This window comes from Salarias fasciatus, chromosome 3 (assembly GCF_902148845.1).
Source record: "Salarias fasciatus chromosome 3, fSalaFa1.1, whole genome shotgun sequence".
NCBI classification, from domain to species: Eukaryota; Metazoa; Chordata; class Actinopteri; order Blenniiformes; family Blenniidae; genus Salarias; species Salarias fasciatus.
This window is the reverse complement of record NC_043747.1, coordinates 16,341,423-16,360,442: the sequence shown is the minus strand read 5'-3', so window position 1 is coordinate 16,360,442 and position 19,020 is coordinate 16,341,423. Positions and strand designations below refer to the sequence as shown.

The window sequence follows — 19,020 nt, the reverse complement described above, 5'->3', positions numbered from 1 at the left end:
TTTTTCTTTGTACAATTCTTTCAGTTCTTCCAGTTCCGCCGCTTGCAGGGGGGGGGATTCCCGGTGGCTGAGAGGTAGTACCGCCACGCCCACCGCGGCGCTCTGTCTCTGACATGCAGGCAGACCCGCCGGTGAAGGGGACCGCCGTGCGGCGCCCCCTCTGCTCCAGACGCGCGGTCGAAGCTGTCAAAGCAGATGATGAACCTGTAACTCCATCTGGTAACTGTCCGACTGATAATGCCATTGGCCTGCCCAGTCCGAGGTCAAGAAAGAGTTTCTTGAAGGGTTGGGGAGGGGGGTTAAAGTTCAAAGGGACAGGTTTAGGGACAACTGGCTCATGGGCTGGCTGTAGAATAGATCCTCCTTGCAGAGGGCAGCAAATAAAGTACAGCCAGATTCCTACAAGAAAGACAGAGAGAAAAAAGCATCCGAACGTTATCCTCATCAAACGGAACGAAGGAAGGAGGCCGTGCATATTCCAAGTTTTCACTCACGTTTTCTTAATCTACCAAATTTTATAGTAGTTTTATTTACAGTTTATATTGGTAGGGTGTGAAGCTTGAATTATTCTGATCCTAATCTTATTTTAAAACTACTGGCAGTGATCGTCTACTTGAATTACGCTTCTAAAACAAATAAATCGAACAACCATCCGGTCCCTCGAAAGTGTCATAAATCCTCTTTACTGTCCAGCACTCTGATGTGGGAACAAGAACCAGAGACGACCAGCTGGACTTCCTCCAAGCAGATCAACTTCATCTTATTACTGCAGTGCAGCTTTATTTATGAGTGACATGTTTATAGTGCGAAAACGCAACACAAGCTGATAATTAAGTAAATGATAAAGTGCCATAAAATAACTCAACCAACTGTGGCCATTGATAGTTCGGGTGTTAAACTTTTGGTGACAAGATGACTACAGATACATTATTTGGTCTTATAAAGCTGAGGGATTATAAAGGTTTTGAACACGTGGTGGAAATTAATTAAAAAGTTATGTTATTTTGTGAAAGTATAAAAATGACAAGGTAAAAAGTGGAGTCCAAGTTTGGCAACACTTTACTTGAAGCCCTCCTGTATACACATAAGTAGTTATAAACGCTCATAAATGATCACAATGCTTTATAACCCACTGTACAGCATAGGATTAGGGTTAGGTCTGATGTTATAAAGGATTGTGATCATTTGAGTGTTTATAACTATAGTTATACAGTGCTATAATGTACTTATGTGTTATACAAGAGGGCTTCATAAAAGAAACATTCAGAACTGATAAAAAGTAAGCGGCTCTCACCAATACCGAGCGTTTTTCCTCGAGCGGTCACCCTTCAGCTCCGGAGGCCTCCGCCGGGTTTGGAGAGGAAGTGGAGGCGTCTCCGCCTCCTCCGCCGACGACCGGCTCTCCCGCCGCCGCTGCGACCTCGATGATAAGTTACTATCAGTCAGTCTTGGAGCCACGGCAGCACGTCTCACACCCAAGTCCAGGTGGGGTGTTTTTTTTTGTTTTTTTTTTTATTTTTGACCCCTTTGCTCCATCCACGAACGTTTCGGGGTTACTGGCGAACTCAAAGAAAAAACTCACAGCGAGTCCATCTCAAAAAAAAAAAAAAAAAAAAAAAAATTCAAAAATAAAAAAAAAAGTTTCTTGAAGAACATTCACTCCATATAATCAACTTTTTCATGAATTTTCCTTCATCCATTTGCAAGTTTTTCTTTCTACTCTGAAAGATAATACAAAAATATGGTTATAACAGGAGGTGGGAGAAGAAGACCGCTCTCGAGTCTCTTTTTTCTTTTTGGGAATATCTTTTCAGTGACTTTGTCAAAGTCGCAGCAATCCTCCTGTTGTAATTGTGCCCCATCCCCGAAATTGTACCTCACAGCTTGAATGAACAAAAGTGCATAGGTGAGTTGATGAGGGCAGGGTGTGAAGACAGAGTGCACGTCGCAGGTGTACTGATGCTGCCCTCCCGTCCCCCTCCAGGGTGGTGGTGGGTGTTTTTTTTTTTTTTTTTTCTTGTGGCCCCCCCACGCACTCTGATCTCCACACATCGGGGGCACCAAACCCCCCCTCCCCCCCAGAGTCCGCTCCACGGCCGACCCGCCGCCACGAGCACGGGTCCAGTTCGAGGGTCTCGCCCGTGCTGATGCCTGCCGCTCTTCCTCCAAAAACAAAAAAAATAAAAAAAAAAAAAACCCAACACCACTCAATGTCCGTATGGCAGAAGCGCACTTGCAAACCCCACCCGTCTCGTGTGGGATCAAAACAAAAAAAAAAAAAATAAAATGCGCCCACAGATATCCATGTGGTTTGTAAACAACCAAAGCTCCAGTATGGAATAGAAAGAGTCCTTTCTTTTAGTCACTGTTTGTATGACCAGGATTGTAGAGGCAGTGTGTTCAACTGTATCCCATCCCGACTTCTTTTTCCTTCTCCGCGATGTAAATGAAAAAACAAAGGAGGAAAAAAAAAAAAAGACCTCGCTAAACTCTTTGAAGCTTTTCTGTATTTTGTTTCCATTTTTGAAATCTTCTGAGGAAAAAGAAAATCTGGTATCAGCATGGGTTTCTCGTCATGTTTTTTTTTTTTCTTTTTGGAATACATTCAATATTTTTCTTAAGAAAGAAATAATACACACTTCACATGGCAATAATGAAACAAAAATGAAAAAACAATTAAGAAAAAAAATTGTTTTTAAAAACACACAACAAAAAAGCAGCCCCAAGTGCTCATCATCTTAGTCCAAACTTTTTAAACTTTGTATATAATGTATATATTCATATATATTTCTCATTTAAAAAAAGAAAACTCGTCATTACCAAATTGCAACAACGAATAAGTAACACAATATGCTAACATTTCATGCACCGTCCTGTGCACACGCACATTAAGATGCTGTATTTTTTTTTTTTTTTTTTTATGTGTATTTTTTTTTTCCAGAGTCAGAAACTCGACACCTTTCATTCACAAGTTCGAGAGCTGACAAAAGGCAACGTGATCACACCCCAGGAAAAAAAAAAAAAAAACCAGACTGGACTTAAAACCTTTCCGATGGATCACCCCTGCGCTCGACTAGAAATATTTTTACCATAGAAACGTACATACTTTACATACTGTGCTGAGCACTGACACACATCGCACTCGCTCTCAAAAAAGAGTTAATGTCTCAATGGCCATGCACCCTATCCAAGTTCTTAGGCACAAATGTGCATTCATACACATACAAAAAAACAAAACAAACAAAACAAAATAAACAGCACATGTATTCAAAATGAGTACCTGTAGTCTGAACTCATTTCTATCGACAGTAAATGAACACGGAGAACGCACGCACACACGCACGCACGCATACATACAAAAACAAATCTCACGCGATGCGCGCACGCACACAGTCACGTCCCTTATGATTCGCCGGCCCCCCCTCCCTGGTGGCGGGGTGGGGGGGAGGAGCTAAAGGGAAATCAAAACTAGTGGTGGTCATCGTGTGATGAGAGCAAAGCTAACATTTACAAATGGATGCTGTTCTTCTCTATCTGGGGGATGAAGAGCTGGTGAGAGAAAATGTGTTGTGCAATTCTCCCTCTCTCTCTCTCGCTAATTCAGTCACTCTCTCAAACACACACAACGCCTCCTCCCTGCTTGGAAAGGGACACACACACACGCACGCACACGCGCTAAACATGAAAATATAAAATAACCATCTGAACAAAAGAGAGAGAGAAAAAAAAAGACAAAAATGGCCTCTTATGTTTCATACATCTTGGTAAGCAACAAAAGAAAAAAACAACATTGTGCAGACTTTATATCAGACACAAGTCAGCCACGCACGCTCAGTCACTCGTACACATTCACAAAATATTCACTTCTAGAACTAAACCCATTTGATTTTTTTTGTTGTTTTTTTTTCTTATTTCTTTTTAGGCAAGTGCAAATCTTCAAGTTTTTTTAGAATTCATTTTTCAATAGCTTTACTTTTTTTTTTATATAAACGTAAAAAATGCTAAACAAGAGAAATATCAACAGTGTTTGTCTTTTGAGAAAGGATTTGCTTTCTGATAAATGTTCCAACTAAAGGTCCCCCTGAAAAAAAAAACAAAAAAAAAAAAAACAAACACACGCCCCCGTTCACCGCCTGCCTCCCCTCCCCCTCCCCCCCTTCCAGTTCGGGCACGCGTGCGTGCACGCGTGCCTTGTACGCACCGATTCTGAACAGACAGATATACACACATGAAAAAAAAAAAAACCTATTCAAATCCCATCTCAATAAAGTGCATTAGTTTAGTATAAGGTGCTTAATCTTTTGAGTGCCAAGGATAACCATCTTCCTTGAAACCTCTCACCGCCTCGCCCCCCCCCCCCCTCGCCCCTCTAGTGATCAACTGGTGCAGCAGGGAGCCCTTTTTTTGTGTCGACCCGAGGGAATGAAAGAGTGGGGGTGCCTCGGTCGGCGCCTCCACCCCTGCAACCTCCCTCTTTTACACACACTCTCTCTCTCTCTCGCCCTCCCCCCCCCCCTGGTCCCCCAGCATGCACATTCGTCATCAGGTTTGTCTGATTAAAAGACAGAAGGCCTCAGGTAGCTATTGCTGCTGCGCTGCGTCACATCAGTAATCCTCCACCATCTCCATCTCATTCAGGCTCAGACAGTCGCCCGCGTTGTGGAATGAGTACCCTGCAGGGGGGGGAGGGGGAAAAGAAGGAGGAGGGGAGATCAGACACAGCAGGGACCTCATTTCTACAAATGTTGCTCCTTATTAGGTGAGTGAGACGAAGCTGCTGTATTTTTTTTTTTTCTCCCTGCCGTTTGAGCCATGTTTTATGAGAAACTCAGTCGTGTTTGTGGGTTCAGACTATTTTCAGAGCTTGCAGCGTGAAGAAGAGAAAAACAGTCACGTACCTAAGATGCTGGGGTCAGAGTGCAGCATCATGGGCTGTTTCTTCTTCATCTTTCCCCCCTGGTTGTCATAGAGACCAGCCTTGCCCATGTGGTTGGCCTGGAACATGGACTGCAGAGTGCTCGGATTCATACCTCGCATTGAGTCCTGCAAGCAGAAACCAGATGTTTCAGAGATTAAAACTCCATCATAATGTATTCGTAAAAGACTCAAACTGAGCTCTGATGCGTGTCGTGGTCTCATGACAGCAGCGCTGTTTGGTGTAAAACTCAACACAAAAGCCAAGCCTGACTTAAAGGTCGGTTCCTTTATTAGCTGAGCTTGAAAAAAACTATGTGACTGTTTAGAACGAACGCCAGGAAGCCTTCAAATATAATGCTGCAAATGGAGGAATAACGGCGTGGCGGTTTGGACTCTCGCCTCACAGCAGGAGATCAGAGGGCAGCTTTTGGGCGGGCACTTTCCTGTGATAAGCGTGCACGTTGCCTCGTGCACGTTTTACTTTAGCCTGGCTACTTTTAAAGTATCAGGAGTCTGAGATTAACCAGCAAATGTAAACGATTGCCCATGTGTTTCTGAAGATAATCCGCTTGTAACCTTTAACTTTAAAATCATGGATTTGAGAACTTTCCCTCAGTATGTCAACAGTTCTTGCTTACTATTTTTAAGAAATCGGTTCACTGGATCTCATAAATGTACTGGCTGTTGCACAAACTTACTGTACTTTGATTATGGTCATAACTCTTGGGACATTTTCTTTGGCGAGTCGCTTTTGGAGCCAAGAAAGCAAATACAGGAAAAAGAGTCTAAAAATGAGGAAGCACAGAAGCATGCAAATGTTTTTGCTGTACAACTTCTAAACAATAACACACCCGTTCCTTTTTCATGCATAGAATCTTGTTTTAAAAAAAGAAAGATTAATTTGTTTCTTGTGAGATAACGTTGCGATTTTAGAACTGTCAGAACAAAATCATGCTAGAAAATCCAAGTTTGGTTGTCGCAGCATTAATTATGCAGACTGAGCTGTTATTCGAAGCAACATTAAGTGTCCATATGGACGGATAAACACTTGATGAATCCTGAAGGTAATCAATTCATGCAGCGGAGGCTTATCTGCATTTACCTGCAGAGGGAAGTTCATGTTTAACCCAGCCACTTCCTTTGATAACTAAGACACAGAAAGGAGCAGATATTACAGCCAGTTCCAGGAAGTTCAAACTGAATCTGAAACACGTATCACAATGCTGATCATCATAGAAAAACAATATTAATCACTCTCTCAGAGTAGTTAAAACAGTGGTCCAAAGAGGAACAGAGATTGTATTTTCTCTGGCAGAAGTTTAAAAAACGCCTTTAAAAAGAGAACTAGGAAGCAGAGAAGCGGCGGCGCGGCCCTACCTGCTGCTGCTGTCTCTGTTGGTTGGCTTTCTGTTTGGCACGTCGCTCCAGAAATTGTTTGGCGAACTCTTTGGCTTCCACTGTGTCCCCTAGGTAGGACCGGATGAAATCCAGCACTGCATAGGGAGACTCCACCTCCTTCAGGTATGCCACGATGGTGGCAACTTCACAAAGGCAAACAGATAAGTGATTAGGGCACGAGGGAAGCGAGGCTGCCGCGCGCCGACTGGCAGCGATGGCGGGATTTTGCATGAATCCGAGCGGCGTACCATCCAGAGAGGAGGAAGAGTTGTTGGCAGAGGTGTTGAGAGCGTGCAGCATCTGTTCACACCAGGTGGTGAAGCCGTCCTGAGGCTTCATGCCCTGCAGCAGCTTCAGGAGCTTCTCCTCCTCCTCCGTCCGCTTGCGACGCATCATGTACTGATCGCTGTGGAGGGCATTCCAGGGGAAACATTCTGGTATTTTCATCCAAAGAGAGTCGCTGCAATCGCTGAGTGTTTCTCCACAGCGCGGTTACCTGAGTGATGGGCTGCTGCGGCTGTTCTTCAGGCCCAGGTTGTTGTTGCTGTTCCCGCGCAGACTGGCCTGGTTCTTCACAGCCTCGTCCCACATGCCCATGCTGCTGGAGGAGCCTCCGCCGCTGCCCTTGCCCTCCATTCCTGGAGCCACCCACATGCCAACACCCTCCACCCACTGGCCCCCCATGGAGGAGCTGCCCATCGACATGCCAGAGTGCTGCAGACCGAAAGAGGAGGCGGGCTGAACACGCACGACAAAACCACCGGCTGACGTCAGCGCTGTGTGAGAGCTTCTGAATCAAACTCACGCGGTCTCTCTGCTGCTGGCTCTCTGCTGCTGCTGCTGCTGCTTCAGGAGCTCCTGCTGCATCTCCAGCAGAGCCAGAGCCGGGGCTTTCCCGCCTTTGCGAGCCCTGAGGAGGAAGCCCCGCTCCAGCTGGAGCCGCCCGCCCCGGGTCCCTGCTGCTGGGGGGCTGCTGCAGCAGTTTCATGATCAGCTCCTGCTGCTGTCGACACTACGGGAAGACATAACGGTGATATTGTATTGATGATCGATGAATGAACACAAAGATCAAACAAGGCTCAACATCTCCTTTCAGGTGAGGTTCTTCCTTCTCACCTGCTTCCGTCTGAAGAGCTCCTCCTCCTCTCCTTTTCTGTTCCTCCTGTTGCCTCCTCTTCTCCTCCCTCCTCTTACGCTGCTCCTCCTCCTCACGCTTCGCCCTGAGTTCAGCGTCTCGTCTCTCCTGCTGGAGCTGAAGGAGAAAAAGTACACAGATATCCTGATGTATGCAAGTTTCGGTATTTCCTAAAGGAGAGGAAAAATTAATGTGGCAAAAAACCTCAATCTCACCTTCTGAAGCTGTTCGAGAGTTGGACCCTGAGTAGAAGGATTCATTGTTATGTCCCAAAGACTGGCTTCACCGCCTGCGAAGAGATTTCGCATTGTTTTAGCAGCAGTACCTCCGACGACTATGCATCTTAAACAGCGCGTGCTTGTTTGTTCAAAGTGCAGCAGGCGGCAGCTCACCTGACGGCTGTGAAGCTGAGGTATGCATGTCCCACATGGACCCTGTATCTGGCACTGACATCGACCTGTTCATCGAAGGCATCATACCCTGCTCACTGCACCTGCCACACAAACACTTCCAGTCAGAACCCCCCCGGGGAAGCAACGCGGATTTCTGCGCGTGAGGCGACACCTCACCTGTTAATGAGCTGGAATAGCTGCTGCTGCTGGAGCTGTTGATAAAGAGCTGCTGCTGCCAGCTCCTGTTGCTTTTTCAGGCGCTCCTGGTCCAGGTTTCCCTGAAAGGAGGGGCGAAATCATCGTTTGATGCAAATCACTTGTAGAGCATGCAGAAAACACAGCTTATACATGCAAGCAGTATCATTATGTGTCATGTAATGAATACTTTACAATTGTGCTTCAACAGGCAGATTAACAGTGTGTGACATGCATGAAATATATGTTTATTTAGACTGGAATCAAGTTAAACGCTCATTACCCCAACCTGTCTGTTAATGTGCCCTCTCATCTCCAGCCTCCCCTCCCCATCCACTAGGTTGGCTGAGCTCTGACTCACAGTCCCGGCGGGCCCCCGGGTGGGCTGCGGGCGCTGCGTCGGAGGGAGCTGTCTCACCAGCAGGGGCGGCGGGGAGGGCCCCGGGGCGAAGGGCACGCGGCCCCACATCTTGATGACGTCGCCCAAGGGCTGGAAGCCCTCGTCGCAGCCCCGCTTCACCAGCAGGGTCATGGTGAAGTAGCCCGCCTGGAACCACTCGCACATCTCCACCGTGGTGAAGGGACCTGGACGGCGGACAGAGGCTCAGTGGATCCAGAACAGCAGCGTTTGATAAAAAACCGGGTGAATGTGAATTCTATCCAGCCAGTACCCTGGATCTCCCCCTGCGGGTCCTTGTAGAACCACTTCATGGCGGCCTCGTGCGACAGCGGCAGAGCGGCCGCAGTGTTCCTGCTCTCCTGCTGCTGCTGCAGCGCCTGGGTGAAACACTCCTCCTCCAAGGAGTGTCCTGCAGCGAGGCCACCATCTTCTCGGCCTCCTACACAGACACAAACAAGCCCGTTCATTTATACACTCATCGCAAAGGGAAGGAGACACTTCTAAGTGTCGTAACACACAAGCTGAGCTGCTTAATTCACCTGCTGAGAGAATAAGAAAGCTGACAATCTAACAAGCAGGTGTCAGAAGAGACTGCGTAATCCAAAGCAGAGAAAGGAAGCAGCTGCAGACTGTCGGATGTGTATTTCCAAATGAGAAGACGGCAAATGAAGCTAAAAGCTAGTGGAAAAGTAGGGAACATACCACCAATACGAAAATCTAAACACTGTACCATCATCAAGCAGATAACCAAACCCTCCATGACTGGGATTGAACCCATCTATTCCACACGGTCATTTGCAAGCCCTCATTTCCTTAAAAATCTACAAATCTACAGTAATCGTCTCTTGATATTCAGTGACTAGTTTCCTCCCTCCTCTGAGGGAGAAGCAGTTTCTGAGACATTTTGCGTCAGCTCGCTGAGACAGATGCTCCAGACAGGCCTCCTGCTGTTCCTACCTGCTGCAGGTGCTTCATGCCTTCATCATCCTCTGCGTCTCCTCCAGATGGAGGGAGGAGAGGAGCGGCGGAGGAAGGGGGAGGGGGAGGCAGGGCGGAGGAGGCGGCGGGGCTGGGGCTCAGCTGGGCCTTGGAGCCCCCCATGGGAGCTACGTCTGACACGTAAACAAGGAAAGAAGAGAAGAAGAAACATGAGTGAAACAATGGCTTCTATTTTTAGTTCTTCTATTTCTGGATGCCGGATTGTGAGCGGTAGAGCCGTCTACCGGCTCTGTATATCATACATCAGGAACAGCAGGCTCAGTAAACAAGATATTAAGTGACTGTGAGCAAACATATTAAATATCAAGCCAAAATACTGAATAAAATCTGGTCACAGACACAGATAGACTCAACACTCCCAACATAATGTTTCACACCAGCTGAAGACTCAAGTGTTTCCCAAATTTCTATTCAAGACAAAGATCGCTGGACAAGCCAAGCCATTAATCCTAATGCCCCACCCCTTCAAGAGGCGGGGTTAGCGTGAACTAGTGATCGGAAGCTGAATGAACGGCCGATGCTGCAGTTGTTGACCCAGTTCAATCACATCATCAAAGCGTCACAGTCAATAAATGCCCATCCCATCCCATCCCCCACGGCAGCACTGAAACGGTCTTGCACATGAAATCACATGCAAACATTACATTTGAAACACAAAATCACTTCGCAGCACTCATCATCATACATGCAGCACCGACAAACAAATGTAAACAACGCTTTGCAATTCAAAAATGAGCTGGGGTCAGATTCAGTGTGAAAGCGTACTGGAAATGCATCAATCTGGTGCAACGACATACACAGCTATAGTGGCGGTGTAAACCCTGAGTATGTTACTTAGAGAGATATGATACTACCTGTGGTTTACTATGAAACTGTGGTCTGACAATGAAACCAACGCTACATGTTAGCTAGCGCTGTGCTGAGCAGCACACAGAAACCTGAGTCAGGACATACCTTCGCTGGGCGAGCTGTTGGCCTTCACAGGGTGGCTGTTGCTGAGCGGAGCGTTCTCCACCACCTGACCGGCCAGGCTGGGCTGCGGCTCCAGGGATGAGGGTGCAGTGGACTGGGGAGAAGAGGAGGGTGATGCTGGCTTTATCTCGCCATCCCCAACTGCAGGAATGGCTTCTTTACACTCTGCTCAGTTTAGAGGAGAGGAAAGGAAGAAATGTGTCACACGTTAGTAATTTCTCCCTCTGTGGGCCTTGAAAGGTGAAAACGCGATCGAACACTTTAAAAAGATCATAATTTTCCTCCTCACCCTTGTCTTTGTCTCCTTCAGTGCAGTTCCTCTCCACGTCGGCATAGGCCTCCTCCTCGTCTTCCTCCTCGATCCCCTTGAAATCTAACTCCTCCTCCAGGATTGTCTCCTTGCCGCCCTTCTGGCATAAACGTACCAAGAAAAGAGGAGAAACAGAAAAACGTCAAGCAAAGAGAAATATATGTTTTAGCTGTGGTTATGATTCAGTGTTTGTGGTTTGTGGCAGAACAGCCTCTATATTCTGGAAAGAGGCCGACTAGATCAGGGGCAGATATCTGACACACCTTCAGAGGCATGAACCCCCGGAGGAGTCGAAGGTGCCCAGGTCTCCGTCCTCTTCGTCTGTACACCACTCAGGCAGGCCGTCCCTGTCGTCCTCCAGACCGTCGCTGCCCGCACGCCGCCGGCCCCCGCTGTGGCCCTCCGAGTCCCGGAAGTCGAAATCGAACTTCCTCCGACGGCTTTCGCCTGGACCGTTGTGGTCCCGCCAGCCCGCTGAGCGAGGACCACCATCTAACAACAACACAACACAAACTGTCAACAGAGGCAGGAGAGTAGTCTCTGGAAAACAACAATAGCAACATATTTTCTCCAGCGAGCAACTACAGGAGCTGAGAAAGTCTGTGAAAAGGTTTTTTGTTTTTTTTATGACACAACAGAGGTGAAGAAAGACAAATCTAAACCACAATCAAGACTCCTCAGAGCCACAAACTGAAATTGAAAATAAAGTAATTTTGTTTTATTTGGAAGAATTTTCATTGTGAAAAATACTTCAAAGAAGTCCAGCTTGTTAGTGTTATTATGAGAATCACGAACAGATTACTCGTTATTCCGTTGCTTTTTTATTTTCAGTTTTAGAAAACCATTTCAATGCAGAATATCTTCAAACCACCGAAGTTCAATAGTTTGAACCACATTTTTACTGGTAACTAAAAAAAATCTAAATTAAAACGGTATTGCTAGCTATGTTGAATGGAGCTAAAGTACTTACAACTTCAAAACTACTTTTTCAAAGCAGGATACTCAACCATTTAGATTTTTGAAGCTACTTTTACTCACTCAGTTAAATGGGGATAAGATGTTATTACTGAAAAACAAAAGATGGTGTTTGGAATAGTTTGAACTTGTAACAGAAGTCCGTCAGCTCCACTAGATGTCAGTATAGCTGCTGCACCCAGTGTCTCACAGAGGGTTAGAATCACAGCAGATTGTGAATGAGCAAAAACAAATCACTGCTGTTTTATTATGTAAGATTCACCAGCATAAGCCACACTTGGTTTATCATGACCTGAACTTGTTGACAATACGTCTCACCTTCATTATTGCGCACATCAAACAGCGAAGAACATCTTTGTTTCCTAGAGCCCTTAATGTTACTAATTATTAAAAAAATATCTAGCTGGGCTGTGTAGCAGCTCTTTTCCTGATTGTTCAACAGGCATTCATTAAAAAAAAGACATCCTGCTCAGCTGAATCCAGCTACGTTAGCAGGAAACTGAATCCATGAAATCAACATAAAACCCTGAGATCTGCGCAGGCCGTGGCCTTTAAATCTGTGCAGCGAGAAGTTAATGTTGTTATCGTACCATCCCTGCGGGTTCCAGCGAGTCTCCAGTTGCTGCCCGGCTCCCCCTCATCCTCCTCCTGCTCCCTCCCGTAGGGTGCGCCAGTTATCGCTGTCAGCCCTTGTGTACTCCTTCCTCCCTGACCCCCGGGACCCTCCGGCTTCTTCAAAGCCAGGTCGCCCCACCTCCCGCCGCAGAGGCTTCCTCGAATCGGACGCTCGCACCCTGAGGACAGGAAGGGAAACTCTATCAATCCAAAACATAAACCGTGTTCTGGTCCTGGATAAATGACTGCAGCTGGTACTTAATGTCACAGACTGCAAATTGATCATTTGAAACTGATCCATGAGGAAAAGACACAGAAAACTGACACTTGTTTATAGTTTGGACTGATAAGAAAAGATCCTTGCACAAGAGAGATAAAACATCCCACGGGAGCCCTCACAAGACAAAAATACCGGAGCAGATTACAGAGTTTATTACACTGGATGACAGCTCCTCTCAGCAACCTTTACCTCTAAGTAGAGCGCTTGAATTACAACCAACATTTCGAACTAGATTCCTGGTGGCGATCTGCTTACCGGTCGTCCCAGCTCTGGCTGCGGTGAATCTCTCGGACACTTCGGCCGAAGCCCACCTCTGCATCTTCAATACTTCTTGGTAGAATCCACCTTCGCCACGACCTCGGCCTGCGTGAAGAGGCACATGGAAGCAGGTGTTTGCATTCTGCGGGACAGAGCTTGTGGCCACTGCCCCCACCCTGCGTCTGTTGTTTCCCCGGGCCGCTCTGTACCGGACAGCTCGTGTTTACACTGGGGTGGAGTGTGTGACAAGGTGAGCGAGTAAGTACAGTGGCTTTGGACAGGTGTGGCTGGAAGGACGACTGTTTACACGAGCCAAGAGGAAGTGTGCTGCGTTAAGATCTTGGAGAAAGAGAGGAAACAAGCACTCCAGTCACTGCCATTGAATAAACTGTTTTACTTTGCCTGGACAACAGCCATTGTGGCTGCAGCCAAAGGCCCTGGGTAGCATTTCTGTTGTTTTTGGATTCTGCAGCTGTTGTAGAAATGAAGGTGGTCAATGCAAAGACTCATGAAGTGCTTTAGTTTTATGACTAATTCTCGTCTTTTAGTTTGTTTGTCTTACCTCGACCACCTCTTGCGGCCCCTCGTCCACGGAACCACTCCAGCTGGGGCGGCTCCACTCACCACCCCTTTTCCCATGAGCCTCAGCACCGCCACACTGTTCACCGACATGGAGAAGTTCCTCTGGCAGGGAGAGCGGTAGGATTGAAAGAGAGGAATGTGAGGAATTGAGCTCGTGAGCGCCACATCTGTCGGCCAAGACGACGACCGTGATCGCCGTGGCTCGGGCTCAAACTGTTTAACTTCCAGAGATTATCTGTGCATCGGTGCGTTTGAGACCGACCTGCTCCTCCTCGGTGAGAGGCACCAGTGCCAGGGGCTGCATGGGCTCATCTTGCAGAATAGCAGCAAACTCCTTATCCTGCATGTCCTCCGGGACCTAAAAACAGCAGCAGCAGAGGCTCAGCAGGGCAAAACTATCTTTTCCAGAACTGAACTGTGAGTTTTAAAGAAAAAAAAGATTCACCAACATGTCGTCATTTTTAAAGATGGGGCTATTTGCTATGTAAAAGTGAACAAATGTAACCGACAGAGCTGGAAACAAGATCCAGCAGCGGCACGTCACGGTTTAGAAAGAGGGTTATCACTGCACTGCAATCCACACACAAACTAAACTAATTGTTCTCACTTCAAAATCTGCCAAAACCTGACACCTTGACCCATAAGTGACCTATACGGACTTTTTAAGACTTGCTGAACAACAGAAAATGGATCTGGGAAACTGATGCAACCCGAAATCCAATACATTTCACACTTCTACATCCTTAATTGACAAAAGTACCCCGATTCTGTGTCGGGGAGGGCGCGATTATGGAAGGTCTCATTTAAATAAAGGACAAAACTCCACATTGACACTACACTGAACATAAAGACCTGCAGTGTGATCGCAGCCTGCGTTTAATGTGAAATCAGGCATGTGCTGCCCCAACTGACCTTGTTGTCTTTGATATAAAGTGCTAACATCTCCTCTCGGCCGTAGCGGTACTCGGCCAGCTTGTACTTTGGCATGGCGGGGGAAGGAGGGGGGGATGTCACACTCCCCCCACTGGACAGTGCACGAAGCCTGTGAGAGGAAAGAAACAACAAACTATGAGAATTACAATATTCAAATGCACTGACGACAAAAAAAAAATACAAAAGGAAATATTAACAATCATGAATGAATAAATGTACAACAGAAAAAATGTCAGCACAAGGGCTGCTCGGGGTCTTGGTTGAATTAGCTACAAAAGTACAGCGAGATCATCTTGAAATACCAATACCCACCACAGATGGTGTAATGAGACACTGGAGTGTTCTGTGGTATCAAATATAAATAAACCCTTAATCTAATTTCAGTTTTCTAGTGTCTTAAAAGGTTCTTTACAGAGAGCAAACTTCACCTCAGCATTCACCTTGTGCTTGTATTCATGCTTTTACACAAACTGTCCAGATTAAATCATTTTCAGCATTTTTAATAAGGTTAATAGGAAAATTCCCAGGAAAACAGGAATGTGCATTAGTCTTTCAAGTCTTTCTGTGAACAAATCTTGTTGGTGTTTCGTCAAATTGAAGCGTAGAAGTTATAGAAGTCACAGTCTCCAAAAATACATAATTCCTAAAACATTCAAACTGACCAATTGATTATGTTCTCTGTTCCATTTTGGAATGAGTTAACTGAGCTATCATCAGTTAGTATAACTACCCAATGAATGTTTCCCAACTAAAAGCAAACTGCTGAACCAGCACAGGACTGAGAGAACGGCACAATGGCGCCTCTAAATCACCGCCCAACACACAAAGTGGTGCGTTTTCATTTTGCACCTTTAAAAAGCTTTCATATTACTTTGTCCTGACTAATGACTTTGCCCACCATAAAATACAGAAAACTGTCTTGTAAATAACTCGGTGCAGGCCTGCGTGTTGGCTCAGGCCGTTTTATAACCTTAATAGAAGTCATTTCAATGTGAATTGGAGACCGAATAAAATAATAGCATCCATCTCGCCACACAAAGAGAGAGGAGAAAGATTTAGTGGATGTTTTGTAACAGATCAGCCATCCTCCTACGCAGGCCCCCCTGAATATGCTTGGCCCCGACGTGGCTGATATATTAGCTTTCCAATCTCAAGATTTCATTTTAAAAAGCCATTACGAGCAGGCTGGCTTCCAAGGCCCTGCTGTTTAACAATGACTCCATTCACATGCCTCTACAAAGTGTGTCATTGACTCGCAGCTCCACATCAAAACCATATGCGGCTCGGAGATGCAGAGGGTGGGGGTGTGGGGTGGAAGAGGTAAGGGAAAGCATCATGAAAGGCCGTGGGGAGCATGTAGCATATCAAAGAGGGTGAAAATAGCTGGAGCCGCAGCTACTGTGCATAATAGGAGGAGATCTGAGGAGGGGAAGGAAAAAAAAAAAGAAAAGAAAAGCTGCTGCTGCTGGTGGTTGAAGTCGCGAAGGTATTTGTATACAACTGCATCAAATCTATAAGACTGAGATGGATTCTTTCACTGACCTGTTTGGGTTCACGGTCTGATCTGGCAGAGTATCTTCACTTACAATTTCACCGCGGTGACCAACCGCACTCGCGGACCCGACCGCCAAGAAGACGTCACATTTGTTTTAAATACTAACAAGCTTCAACAAAATTGTAAACACGCTGGCCAGGCGGCCGCACATGTGGAGTACGGAGGGGGAAAAAAAGTGGGCTACGAGGGCCACCGAGAGGAAAGCAGCTGCAGATGTGTAAAGAGTGAAATATTCTGCGAGGCTGGCACCGCACCAAGAATGTGCGGGTCAGTCGCACTCTGCGAGATGGAGTGCTCCCAAACTCGACGCCGCACCGCTCCCGCCCCCCCATTAATCACTACACTAACACACAGCAGCGTGTACACGCAGCAAGATAGATGACGTGCATGGGGTAGCGAAGTGAAAAAAAACCTAGATTCTGGTTTAATTAGGTTGAATCAAACGGAAGAAAGAACTTTATTATCATTATCCTTGCCATGTGAATAGTTATGGCTTAATAGAACACAGCGTACTTTGTCTGTGTGACAGTTATTGTAATCACAGATTAAGCCACTGTTTTTTTTAGTCAGTTGAAATAGTCAATTTGTGTTTAACTAAATAAACAAAGTCTACAATCACTTGAGGCAATCAAAACTGTAGTTCGACTTCCTAGACTGTTAAAAATTCCTTTCCAATTACCTGCTAAGTAAAGGGAGTATGTTGTTATGAAACGATTTAGGCTGGGATTTTTAGATCATGGAATGTAAACATGTAAAAGCTTTAAGTCTTTAAGATGTGAGAAATGACTCATGTATGCTTAACACACACAAGACAATAGATATGTGCATTTCACACTGTAAACGGAGCCACCTTCATGCTTCCAGTGTGTTGGAATGAGTCACTCCGAATTAACATATTCACCACAAACCAAGGAGAAGTGGAGAGTTTAATTTGGGAGGAAAGAAGGAAGTCAAAGACAACCAACACTTTCATTATTTGTTATTCTTCCTAACCACAGTAGGGCTCCTTCTGTTGGCCGTGTCGTCATTCACAAGACGACCTTGTAGTCTTGTGGACCTTGTGTATTTAGTTTTTTTTCTGTTTTTAAAGGACCACAGTGGAAACAAGCCCCTGGCTTTCCTGTGCAATCCTTGGCAATAAGTCTGATTTGATCTTATTTTTATCCTGTGGTCATGTTGTGTTAATGTATTATTGCCAAATAAATCAATCAATCAACCAAAAGACTGACAGAAGTATGATCAAGGACAGATCTCTCTGTGTGTATGTGTTATTAATGTCAAGAGCAACCGAGTCTTTATGTGTGAAGACTCCCGTTTCAGTTTTGGATTCGACTACCAACCAAGAAAAACTTGAAAGACTCAATTTAAAGGTCATTAATGCAATATTTCAGCTTTTCTGTTTCTTAAAGACATTTCATGAACTGTTAAGAACATTAATATAACTGTAGATGATCATGCCAGATGTTAATAATGATTACTATGACAACATCAATCGCACACATTTCAATTCAGACATGTGGCCAAAAGACCGAATTAAAGAGAAAGAAAACACTGGATCCATTACCATTCTGGGCCGAAGTTAAGAGTCTCAGCAGTCATATTCCTCACGTCCACACAGAACTGAGTATCTGAAGAGGGAACGAGATTTCTTGTGTTAGGTTTTGCAAAAAAAACAAAAAAAAAAAAACAAACAAAAAACAAAGCAAAACAAATATCAAATGCAAGACATGAGTGTATTTCCTCACCCTGTCCAGATAATCGGAGCAGGCTGGACTGGGCTGGACCAGGCTCGAGCTGGCTGGCTTTAGTTAGGCTTAGGTGACTAGAAGGCTGAGTGGTGCTTAAGCTGTGGTCACAGAGCTCCCCAAACACACAGACACAGAGAGAATAGCTGCCAGTTTCAGGTGCTTGAGGAATACCAGGTTATCAGGTCCTAACTAAGTAAAAAGGAAAGGGCGGGGAGGGGTTTCGACGATAGTTTGGAGAATGGAAGCTCCTGCTACTCACAGCCGAAAAAGGGTTGTTAAACATAAAAAAAGAAACAAAAAGAACCTTGGAAATCAACGATGGAACAAAATAAAACACTCTTGCTAGTAATAATGTTTTCTTTGTTTTTTTTCCACTTTTTTTTTTATCTTTTTACAGCAGTTATATCTCACATTAAAGTTAAAAATATCAACTGATTCATCCAAAAGAAAAAGTAACGCAGGATCTAAATAACAGCCAAATAATGAAATGGGCTGCTGGAACAGCTGCCAAGAGCAGACGCGACTCCCACTCCTCGTCTCCTTTCTCCCTCTCTCCCTCTGTGCCGTTTTCCCCTCGCTCCAACTGAAATGTGGATTGACGGAGACCCTCCAGGTGACTCCTTTATTCCTGTCCTCCTCCCTTCGCACCACTGTTTGGGGAGAAAAAGAAAGAGAGAGAAAAGAGTTTTGAGTGACGGGATCGGAGGAACGCTGCAGTCACAACCAACGCTAAAGGCGTACACTTGATAAATTAGCTGCTGGCGAGATGCGTTTTCACGGCGCAGCGGTCCACCTGTATAGTCGGGAGGAGAGGAGGTGTAATTTGATTTTCCGCTGCAGGGACCTGACACTATTTACGCGGCGTGCCTCAGACTCAGTGAAAGGTACCGGCCCAATTTGATCAATCTGCTCCAGCACACTGAGCGTGGAGAAAAGCGCAGCGGTGTTCCTTCACTGAATAAATGAAAACTATTTCTGGTCTAGCACTCGGTCACGGCCCCGTGTTTCACTGGAGACTTTCCATCCAGAAATGTCTATTTCAGTAACGCTCGCGAACCAGCTGCCTCTTAAAGCGCGCAGCTGGCTGGAAACGCTTCCTCAAAGAAAAACCAAGGCAATATCGACGGCAACAACATCTCAACAGGTAAAGCCCACACATACAAACAGCGTCCCTGTTCAATATTCCAATTCACTTTAAGTGCAAATAAGCGTATAACTTATTCTAACAGTATATACGAGAGCTTTTATCACTCAACCACACTGTCCTTGCTAATGTATGCAACAATCTACAATAAAGTAACGACAGCGTAATATTGTTGGTTTGTTAGTCTCAACTGTAACAAAGCTAAACTCGCA

The 19,020-nt window shown here is 45.6% G+C and overlaps 2 long non-coding RNA genes and 1 pseudogene across 2 annotated transcripts in view; 1 reads left to right on the top strand and 2 right to left on the bottom strand.

Annotated features, from left to right (window-relative positions):
* LOC115408231 (uncharacterized) overlaps positions 1-4,435 on the top strand; it is a 28,614-nt gene extending 24,179 nt beyond the window's left edge. Inside the window, exon 3 of the long non-coding RNA XR_003933752.1 lies at positions 4,397-4,435. This is a non-coding gene — a long non-coding RNA (uncharacterized LOC115408231). The remainder of the gene's footprint in view (positions 1-4,396) is intronic.
* Positions 289-1,717, bottom strand: LOC115408224 (uncharacterized). Its single transcript, XR_003933751.1, has 2 exons — positions 1,295-1,717; positions 289-399 (listed from the first exon to the last, which is right to left on the bottom strand). It is a non-coding gene; the product is annotated as an uncharacterized LOC115408224 (long non-coding RNA).
* Positions 4,436-4,535: 100 nt separating the features above from the next.
* Positions 4,536-18,132, bottom strand: LOC115385885 (GRB10-interacting GYF protein 1-like; annotated as a pseudogene).
* Positions 18,133-19,020: the final 888 nt, after the last annotated feature.